Below are 11,859 nucleotides of genomic sequence, written 5' to 3'. Positions count from 1 at the left end.
TTACAAAGTCAATTATGGACATGATGAAAGGGAATATAAGTTTTAAATGGACAAAAGAAGGTAAGGTTGCTTTTGAACAAATTAAGATTGCAATTTTACTAATTCACCTACCCTTTCTTATCCAAATTTTTCTAAAAAAATTCATTTGTATTGTTATGCATTTGAAAACACTTTATTTTCTATACTCACCGAACCTGACAAAGATAATGTTGAAGCCCCAATAGCATTCATGAGTGCCCCTCTTAAGAAACATGAATTGAAATATTCTTTGATCGAAAAGAATGCACATGCTTTACTCATGAGTAGTGAAACAATTTCTAGGCTTTCCATCCTAAACTCTCACTCCAAGGTATTTTTTCCTGATTTGGTAGTGAAGATTATTCTAACACAATAGGAGATCGATATGAACAAAAGAGCTTCCTAGATAGCTAAAGTAGAAGAATATGATTTCAATATCAAACCTACAAAGCTTATTAGAGGAAAAGGTTTGTGTAGAGATATCGCAGAAGGATCTTTAAAGAATGAAGAAGAGATAGAAAAAGAAATATCATTAGTTCTATTCATTAGTAATGTTGATAATTGGTTTTCCAATATCGCCTATTTTATGACATATGGAGAATGCCCAACTCATCTATCACCCAAACAGAAGAGGACCCTAAAATTGAAATCCAAGAAGTACATTATCTAGGGTTATATGTTGTACATGAATAGAATAGATGGTACTTTCCTGAGATGTGTGGATTCTGAACAAAGAAATGAGTTGCTTCAATTGTTTCATAATGAAGCATGTGGAGGTCACTACTTAGCATTGGTAAAAGCCTATAAAATTTTGAGAAACTATTTTTATTGGCCTTGAATGTTCAAAGATGCAGAAGAATGGGTCAAGAGATGTGAATCTTGTCAATATTTCAAAGGAAGAGTTCAATTAGCAGCACTCCCCTTAAAACAAGTAGTGATCAAAGAACCCTTTCAACAATAGGGTTTGGAGTTTATTGGTCTTGTCCATTCTCCATCCCCTATCAGACATACCCATATTTTAATTGCAACTGATTATTTCACCGATTGGGTAGAAGCCATTCCGGTCAACAAAACAACTATAGAAGTGGTGTACAGTTTCATCAAGCAAAATATTTTGGTTAGGTTTGGAGTTCCTAACATGATTGTTGTTGACAATGATACAAATTTCTCCTCCTAGGAAATGTCAACCTTCTATTATCAATATGGAATCATTCTCTCTCATTCCTTAGATTATTTTGCACAAGGAAACGGTCAAGTGGAATCAAGCAATAAAAATATTATATCCATTATGTGAAATTTGATAGATGTTAGTTAGAGGTCTTGGCACAAACACTCAAGTATGATGTACTATAGGTAGATTGTACCACTAAGAAGAGGGCAATAGGGCTATCTCCCTTTGAGATTCTATATGGTATCGAAGCAGTTTTCCCCCTTCCTCTAGAATTATCTACTTTGAAGTTACAAAATGCTATGTAAAACCATGAATTCAAAGGTGCTCTTGAAAAGATAATATTATATTTGACCAAACTGAAAGAGGAAGGAGAAGTGGTTGTAGACAAAATATAGGAACATCAATCCTAAATAAAGAAGTTATTTGATAAAAAATAAAAATAGAGGGTGTTCTAGGAGGGTGATCTTGTCCTACTTTGGGATAAGTGTAGAGAGCCAAAGGGTTTACATGGAAAATTTGACTCCTTATGGAGAGGCGCATTTCAAATCAAAAGGTATGTGGGAAAAATTCCCTTATTCTAGCATACCTAAATGGTACCTAGTTTCCCTTACCTACAATGGGCAACACTTGAAGCATTATCATTAGAAGAAGGTGTAGTGTGACACCTTTTTATATATAAGTTGTCCCATTTTTGGTGTGCTTTTGTGAAAATTTGTTGCTTTTGGTTTTTCTTTCTGTTGTCATATTTTTAGTGTTCATTCCCTCTTTTGCAAAGTCATTCCTCATGTGACTCTATAGCTCACTGTATAAGGCAATTTTCTATTTTTTTTGGATTCAAGCTTCATCCTTGTCAATCCTACTCCCTCGTTAGAGCCAAATTTTTCAATGGTTCTTGTATCCAACATGTTGGTGTAAATAAGTATTTACTATTTATACTTACTTAATTTTACTTAGGTTAATGCATATTTTTATTATTTATTTATTAGTCACCTAGGAGTTTGTGCACTCTTGTGAGTTGTCATGTTGACAACATAGGGGTCTGCATCTCTTTTATACACATGTTGTCTAAAACATAGGATTCTTCTACACACATATGACACATTTTCATTCTTATCCACTCATCTAGAATGTTGGATAAGGTGTGTGCTTAGTTGTCAATGCTTATCCTATCTCTTGGTTGTTTCTAGAGACATTCTAGGTGCTTCCTGAGAGGGTTTTATATACAGGCACTCCTAGTGTGTTTTTACATACTGAATATACTAAACAGAGCAATGTATTCAGACATACTCTGATTAATTGATCATATCCATTTTTGGTCTATAGTTGTGCTTGTGTTTGAGTTCTTAGTTCCTAGGTGAATTTTTCCCTTAGAAAAATTCTTAGATGGTATCAAAGCTATACCAAATTCTTACATGGTATTAGAGCTATACCAAATTCTTACATGGTATTAGAGCTCTTGGAGAATTTCTCATCACATAGCCATCCAAGACCACACTTGCTTCAACACCTTAACCTGAATCCCTCCGGAGCACTACAAAAATTGGGAGCATCTAGAGCCAGATCTATCCTTGCAATTATGTCCAAAATGCTAAATCGGTGAAGATTGACTATAAACTTGGTTACCTTGGCCCAAAGTCTATGGTGATGAAAAATTATTTTACAAATTAGACCCCGAAGGCCCCAATTTGTAGTTCGGGTATGGTGATTTCTAAATCTTGTTAATTTATTTTTAGATCTTTATTTTTTTTCTTTGCTTTTTTTACTGCAAATTTTTGAAATTCTTTTTGCCCTTCAGACACCTAGCAAAGAATTTTTTTTTGTAGGACTGGGCTATCATAGTATATTTTATTTGTGTCAAGAGAAATTCATCCATGAGCATATTCCACAATTTGGCATAAAGGTCGTACAACATTTATTTCATAGTAGGCATCACAAATTTTCCATCTATGGGCATCTTAGAAAATTTTGGTTTCAAAATTTGGTAGTGGCTTGCCACCACCAAACTGGCCAAACATTATTTAGTAGACAACCCTACCTCGACAATAAGCTTGCTTCTACACACCGGTGGCATCTTTGCCTTAGCAGTTGGCAAGTATGTGTTTTAAAAAAATTAAAACTTTCGTGCATATCTCATGTGGGATTAAAGCATTCCATTTGGAGGCAATGCACAAAACTTCCCTTCAATGGCATCTATGAAAGTTTGCGTCGCAAATTTTTTCCAACCCATGCAAATTTAGCCTTCAAACCTTGCTACACAAAATTCTCAGCACAGTGGCAACTCTATTGAAATTTGGCATGACAACCAACATTATGGTGTTACTTCACTATCAAAGAAAATTGGCAATGGCGTTCTTCTTCCCAACATCACATTCTATCATTCTCGCATGAATTTAATTATTCTAGCATCATTATAGAGTATATTTTGGCTAAGTGAACTATTTTCTGGCCACTATTCAAGCTCGCAGACAGTTTGCAGTGCACAACATGCATTACCACATGAATCGTGCCATGTAGCATTTTCTAGCTTGTAGGCATACACATCAGCACTAATTTGTATGTTCCATATAGTACAAAATCCTAGTCATCAGCCCCGTCATCCACCACATCAACAAGGGGTATTTTTTCGCTAATGTCATCAATTTACTGTGTTAAAATTGATGGTTGTTTGACCGTCATTCATAGCCCATTTACAACTGTAGTGATGGCTATTTGACTATCAAATTAAAGCATGCAGTATTTGCTCCAAGACCCCTCTCCAAATTGCATTTCACTTTGGTAGTCTGACTTCATGAGCCCATAACTTGGACGTTCAGACTTTGATTCACGTGCAATTTTTTTTGAAATTGGGTAGAATTTTCTAAATTTTCTAGTGGTGGTGCTATTTTCTAGTTTTGGTGCATAAATTTTATAGAAATTGCATTTTTTAGCAATTGTACCTACATAATCCTTCTTTTTGCAACTTCAAACACTCTATATTGGTACATCTCGTTACTTTTTCAGGTTCTATTTTTTTTGAAAGTGTATTTTTTTTGTTTACTTTCCAGATCTATAGTGAAATACTAGGGTTTTGTGGACAAAAATCTCACTTTCAGAACTAGGGGCATTTCTACATTGTCTTGCTTTTAGAATTCAACTATAGTGCTTAGTTCCAGTCTTAGGCCTCAAGTGGCAATTGCAACATGAAAAATTAGAAGTCTACTTTGTTCATTTTGACTAGTGGCTCATTGTACATGCACCACATATCAAGTGCCAACAACATCTTTTTCAGGGGGGTTTCCTTGATTCTTTTGGGGTTCATTGATTAATCTCATGGAGTGTTGTCAGATTTTTCAGTCTGGTATTAGACCACAGTTGACAACAAGGAACTATCACAAATGGAGTGCTTTTCTACTTCATCATATAAGAGACCATCTAGAATTGCTTCCTTATCTCTATTCAATGCCACCACATTTTAATTGGACACATCTTGTCAACCTTCGTCCCCTTCCATATAACAGTATGACTAAGGAATCTTTTGGTCCTCTTAGAATGGCACATTTTCTTTATGATATTTGAATGTCTATTTGGGAAGCATATGGAGATCCATGTGTTCCTCCATCTCCAAAGGACATTCTACATCTAGTCACTCTAGCTATCGTTTCTCCAACTCTAGATGCGATCACACCTCCAGCTCCTATTGCTCCTACTAATCTTGTTCTAGCCACAAATGCTTTAGATTCAATGCAACAGGACCCTTTATGTCTTCCTACTCTACCTTCATGTGATGAATTCCTTCCCACCCTTGTAGGCTTGTTCGTGGAATGTCACATTGAAGATATGGGAGACGTTATTGATGATATTCATCTCCTTTTTAGGTGGATACTTCATCTTTTGCCGCAGTGACTGATTCATGTACTTCAGCACTGCAAGGTACTCATGGTCTTCCAAGTGATGATTTCTTGCTAGACATTTCAGCTCTGTTCTTGGAGTCACACATAATAGATATGGGAGACTTTTATGATGATTTCTCGCTTCTCTTTGCTAAGGACTACCCTTCTATAGTTATTGTCCATTCTTGACATGATCAATCTTCCCAGGTTGGTGTGATTGTGGATTCTTATGTACAACATCTATAGGAGGTCTCTTTCATATTTGAGAAGACTGTTGGTTTCCTGAAACAGGATCTACGTTCTTCCTTGTTTGATATATACTTCTCTTTAGTAGTTTTGGAGGAAGGCATCATCAGTATCGACACAGTGACTTTTGGACAGGTTTTAGAGATGCTGGTAATCATCAAGAATCTTTTCTCATATAGGCAACCTATCTCATAGGTACCCTTGCATTTGTTTCTTCCAAAGGGGAGGAACATCATTCAGAGGTTATGGATCAGCTTCTACATAGGAGCATTTCTCACTGATTGGCACACTACTTCTAGGGGGGGGACTAACTTTTCTCCTTCTTCTCCTTTTTGGGGTGGACTTTTTCCTCTTAGGAGGTTTTTTCTTTCTCCCTTTTCTCATTTGTATATGCTAGATGTATGCTGTAATTGGGGGGTCTTGATTACTCCATCCATCCATGCATCCCTTTTCATCTCCCTTTTTGGGCGAGGGTTTTTCCCATGAGGTTTTCCCTCTTTCTCCACTTTATGGGAGATTTGCATTTCCATTTTCTTCATGGGTACCTAACATGGTCTAGTAGCCAGGACCCATTATTCACTACATCCTAGTAGTCATAAGCTTAAGGGCATTCCCCTAAGGTACACTTAAGTGGGGGTGTTGCTGTAAATAAGTATTTACTATTTACACTTAAGTTTACTTAGGTTAATGCATATTTTTATTATTTATTTATTAGTCACCTAGGAGTTTGTGCACTCTTGTGAGTTGTCATGTTGACAACATAGGGGTCCACACCTCTTTTATGCACATGTTGTCTACAACACAGGAATCTTCTACACACATAGGACACCTTGTCATTCTTATCCATTCACCTAGAATGTTGGATAAGGTGTGTGCTTAGTTGTCAATGGTTATCCCATCTCCTGGTTGTTTCTAGAGACATTCTAGGTGCTCCCTGAGAGGCCTTTATATATAGGCACTCCTAGTGTGTTTGTACATACTAAACATACTGAATAGAGCAATGTATTCAGACATACTCTGATTATTTGATCATATCCATTTTTGGTCTACAGTTGTGCTTGTTTTTGAGTTCTTAGTTCCTAGGTGATTTTTTTCCCTCAGGCAAATTCTTACATGGTATCAGAGCTATACCAAATTCTTACACAACAAATTGCAAAAAATTCATTTTTTTTGTTAATCAAGACAAGTTTGAATGTATCAAACTTTGAGCTTTGAAAGGACCAATTATCCATTACATTTTTAATAATTTTCAAACCTTGATGCATACGTGATGTCTTTGGCTCTGTCCAAAACTTTAAATTTTGGAAATCCAGTTTCTGAGTCAAAAGTTGTAAAAGGTTAATGGAAGAAACCAAAATACATGTTTTCCACTTGATCATTAACCATTAACCTTTAAAAGGGTTAAGGTTTAGGGTTCGAAACACATGTTTCACTTTGAAATCTTAACCTCTCCATCAAGAATAGGCTAAGATAAATTTCCAAAACACATATTCCAAACCATTAACCTTTTGCTCTTATCCAAAAAGGTTAAGGTTAGAGATTCAAAACATGTGTTTTGAATGTGGTTATTAACTTCCTTCTCCAAATCATAAGGAATAAGAGTTAAGAGTGAGATCACCTCCATGATCAAGTGCAAATGATGTTGGCATGTAGTTATGAATTCTTAGACTATGATTACCCCTCCATTGGATGGTGTAGTATGAATATTCTATTGTGATGTTTCATGACTTTCATCGTGCTCCAGGCTATGTCTTATTGAGTATCTTGTCAATCAGTTTTGCTCTTCCTTTGCAATACCAAGCATGGACAAGTGCATGAACAATTCGATAGAATGCTAATGAAGAAGGTGAGGGTTTATCATTTGTGTATGGAAGATAATGTATGAATCATTTATGGTTTGAAATAATAGATTGGATGCAAAGAGTGGGCATCTCCTTGGCAAGGCGTGACTGGACCACTTCGTATACTAACCTACCACCCCAATATATTTGCAACCTTGAAGTCCCTTCACACATACAGATTTCAAATGTGCTAAGGCCATTCACATGAACTATTCAGTGGAATACTCCCTCTTTTCACCAATCCACAACCTTGACGGGAGTATAGAACTAGTAGTGGTTGTTTGACACAATGTGTTGAGAGCAGTGAAATGAAGAGTGAAGGGAATGCACAAATTGCCTAACAGAATGATCTAGCCTTCAACATGCAAGTAATTGGTCATGGACACACATCAACCAAGAATAACCAAGGCACAGTAACTATTTTCAAGAATGTCCCTAATTAGAGAAATCATAGGCACAACACATGAGGAAACCCATGTAAATATTATAGATGACTAGCTTGAATGGTAGAGGATTCTAATAATTGTGTGGAATCCTTATGTGGAAATGGTCGAGGTATATGTAAATGTAATCCAATTACACCTGAAATGAATTTGGTGTTTTAAATCTGTGAGGGTTTATTTGAGCATTAATACAATGGGGGCCACAATGCATGAGAATTGTTTGACATAATACTCTATGATGGGAATCGCCTTCATTAGCTTCATGGGTTAATTTGAAACATCAAGGTCAAATAAAGGTCAACTCAGGTGTACTATTCTCTTCACATGAGTAGTTGATATGTTGATGAGGATCCCTTAGACTTGAGAATTCCTTGAACAAGAACAATCTTGCAATGTATTACATAGCATTGCACCATGAATGTGAACATTGCCTCATTGCCAACCCACAATGCCACCTAATGTTTTAAATTTTTGTAATTTGTGAGTTAAGTATTCCAAGTGTTGAAGGATGTTCAAACATTGAAGGGCCATGATGACTCCGCATATGAATTATTTCGCAGAAGATTTGTATTCTAAACACATGACATGATAATCTCCCATGATTCAAAAATCACATCCATCTCTCTTTGAACATATTATGGTGCTAGACTCTTAATAAATGTTTGATAGAATAATGATGGTCACGAGATGTTTGATTCAATGCTCCCAAACTTTTGATTTGCATTTCTGCCTAATCTTAGTATGATACCGCACTACTTGAAGACTCATTCACCTTCCTTTTTCCATTACATGATGCTAACACAATTGATGATATGGTGAACATCTTACAAGTTATGTTTAAGGAGGATGGGCTTTTGTCTGAAGCCAATTATCTTACATCTCTTTGTATTGACCATATGTAATTGGGAAGTATAGACATGCCACAACCAAAGCATACAAACTATTTGACAGAGTTCCCTAGCCTTCAAGGCATGAATGGCAAGGCACGCAAAGCTAGTCGAGGTTGTTTTATACTGACTAGTGCCTGTATGGATTCAAATCATGTATCTTTGATTTGTATTCTCTCTTTTTACATGGATGAATAAAGAGTAGATATAGAACTTATTGGCTCTTAAAAGTCTCCTCTCTTGATGTCAAATAGAATGATTAAAATCTATGTAAGCTCGAAGGTCATGGAAGCAACCAAGAGTGCATGTCCATTTGTGCAACTCTATCAATTAAATACAAACATCATAGAAAAAAAATAGAAGATGGGATTTCTTTTCAATAAGATGGTGTCCTAATCAAATTAAATGGTGATGTCACAAAGAGCTTTGATTTGAAAAATTTGAGAAACCAGTCAAGTTCTTTCTTCAAAGATGTCAAGGATAACACTATCATTCTCTTTATTATACTTGGATGAGACTTTGTTAGTAGTGACTCTATCACTTTTGGTCAAAGGTTAAGAGTTTTGTAATTTTGGGTTAATTTTTTAGAGGTTAATAAACCTCACCCAAATCACGTATTTAGGAAGTAGTTATTAACCATGAAGGAGTAGTTCTTAACCTTGATGCCTATAAAAGGAGTCATTTTTGGCTTTGTAAAGGACTTTAGAAAAAGGGAACACTATGCTAAAATTTTGATTAGAAGATAATATTTGGAAAGTGCCTACCAATTTTGTTTTCATAATAAAAAATTCCTCTCAAATTCTTGGTGCAAGAAAATAAAGGAACATGCAATTTGAGTTCTCCTCTTTTGAATCTAAATTGTTAGAAATATTGATTCTATTTGCAGTGAGCATTCTCACAGTATTGTGTAGATGTGTATGAATCTTTGGATCAACATCGTGCTAGTAATAGTTCTCAAGCGTAGATCTTAATTTTTGTTATTAGTGGTTTTAAGTTAGTCCTAGAAAGCTTTGAAGTCATGTGGTGCATTCATCAGCAATGGCTTTCTATTGGTCTTTTAAAGTTTGATTTCAATTTTATTTGTAAAACTTCAAAATTATATCATACAAGGGAGTTACCCCTCTAAACGTAGAGGAAGGCCACATATCAAGGGCCTATGCAACTATTGTGAATAGTATTCCACATACACTCCATTGGGTCATTTTCAAATGACAAATTTCTTTACCAACAACATGTAAACATAAAACACAAAACTGTATATGAAGGATTTTTAGGTTTTTGAAGGAGAAAATTGAAGATATTGAATTTTATAGATATTGGGTAGAAATAATGTAGATTTGGATTTGTTGTGAGGAATATCATACATGAAGCAAATATTTTTCTATGTAAAAATATTAGAATGACCTAAAAAGTGAGTGTTTTGTTGTTAATGAAAACTATTAATTTGTGTTGATAATTTGATCTCAACATTGGTCTCTAGGCGTACACTTTTTTTTTTTTTGTACTTATAACTCAATCAATTCAATAAATATGGACCAATCACAAATAATTATTTTTTTAGGTCACTTGCAAATTTTTTAAGTTCTCTAACCCTTTTTTGAGAAGGTTCGACTAAAATTGATACACAAATTGTGAATTGTAATATATGTTAAGAATTAAATAATATACTATAGTTATATTTGAACAATAATATACAATTAAAATTTTACTACACAAATAATAAATAATTAGTTTTTATTAAAATATAAACTATATTTTATAAAATTAAATAATTATATATATCTCTATTAACAATTTACATATAATAATTAGTTCTATAAATTTATAATATATGATGATAATTAAATAATATATTACTATTTTATTTTAAAAATAATATTATATAACTATAATACATTCTAAACTATTTCTTATACTAAACTTATAATATACAAAATCGTAAAATATGACAATTAAAATACTTAAAAATATTAATATATAATATATAACTATATTAATTCTTTCTATATATAAAATATTAAACTATCACAATTTAAAAACTTAAAAAATATTATAATTATCATAACTTTATATTTCTAAAACTAAATTATTGATTACAATCACAATATTCAATATTAAATTAAAATTTCTAATTATTATTTTAACTATTACTATGTGGTACTTTTTTTCAGTACATTTGGGAAATATTCAGTGTATATTTATATATAAATAAATTTCATTTTGACATTAATCAATTTGGTTTACAATCAGTGAATTTGTTTGTTACCGATCACAATGAATTAATTTTTGGTTGATTGAATATTGAAAAAGCTTATATATTAATCTATTAATCTTATTTACAATTAAATTATTTATCTCCATGTTGATTGGTTCATTTGATTTTCTCATATTTTGGTGTTACAAGACCCCTTGTTGATTTGTTTTCCGCTAATTATGTAGTTTTATTAGTATGTAAGCTAAAAATATTTATGAAATTATTATCTATTAGTTAACCAACTTTATATTAAAAATATAAAACATAGATTAATTAGTTTGAAATACTTTAGGTCATGTTTTTCAAAATCATACATTACCATTTAAATTTATTTATTTTCATTAAATTGTAATATATCCTATAATATATTTATAGATTAAAAATAATAATTGATATGCTATATATTATTTTTCTTTAATATTTTACAATAAATAGTGCATTGTAAAAAATAAAAAATCATTCTTCAAAATAAACATATCTCATCTTTAAAAATAAAATCAACATATAAAATCAACTTATATTATATTATTTTATAATAATAAAATATTATATAATACATAATTGAAAATTAATAGTTCTACTAAACATCTATCTTTTTTAATGTCAGATTTACTATATCATTTAAATATTATAATATTCAATTCTATTTTTGTTACAATAGAATGGACATGCCACTACGTGACATTTATTTAATATTTGGTACCTAAACCTTTATTACACTTAGGTACTTTTTGGGATACAATGAAACCTTACAAACATATCACACCTTAAATCCAATGGTTAGGAGAATTATAATTTGTAGTGAAGTCAAATACATGGAAGTGAAGGCATTTAGGATGTCCAAACATTTGCTAGTATATTATTGGAGTGAGAAAATATTACAATATCAAGGGTTCGTTCAACTAAATTAGGTGCAACAAAGTACTAGTACAACTAAGAAACCAAGGACACACTTAGGTGGTGAGATTACATAGAATTTGGAGTGATAGGTAGAGAAAGAGATGCCTCAAGAAAATGTGGAGGTTGATCTTGTATCCTTTATAGTTGGTAGGAGGAACAATGAGCTTCAATAGACATATAGGAATACTTGGGAATATTTAGAAGTTCCTAGGATTTGTATTACATAATGA

The sequence above is a fragment of the Cupressus sempervirens genome, chromosome 4, assembly GCF_028749045.1.
Source record: "Cupressus sempervirens isolate cs-2001-9-10 chromosome 4, ASM2874904v1, whole genome shotgun sequence".
In the NCBI taxonomy this organism is placed as follows: Eukaryota; Viridiplantae; Streptophyta; class Pinopsida; order Cupressales; family Cupressaceae; genus Cupressus; species Cupressus sempervirens.
Note: the sequence above shows the minus strand (reverse complement) of the source record.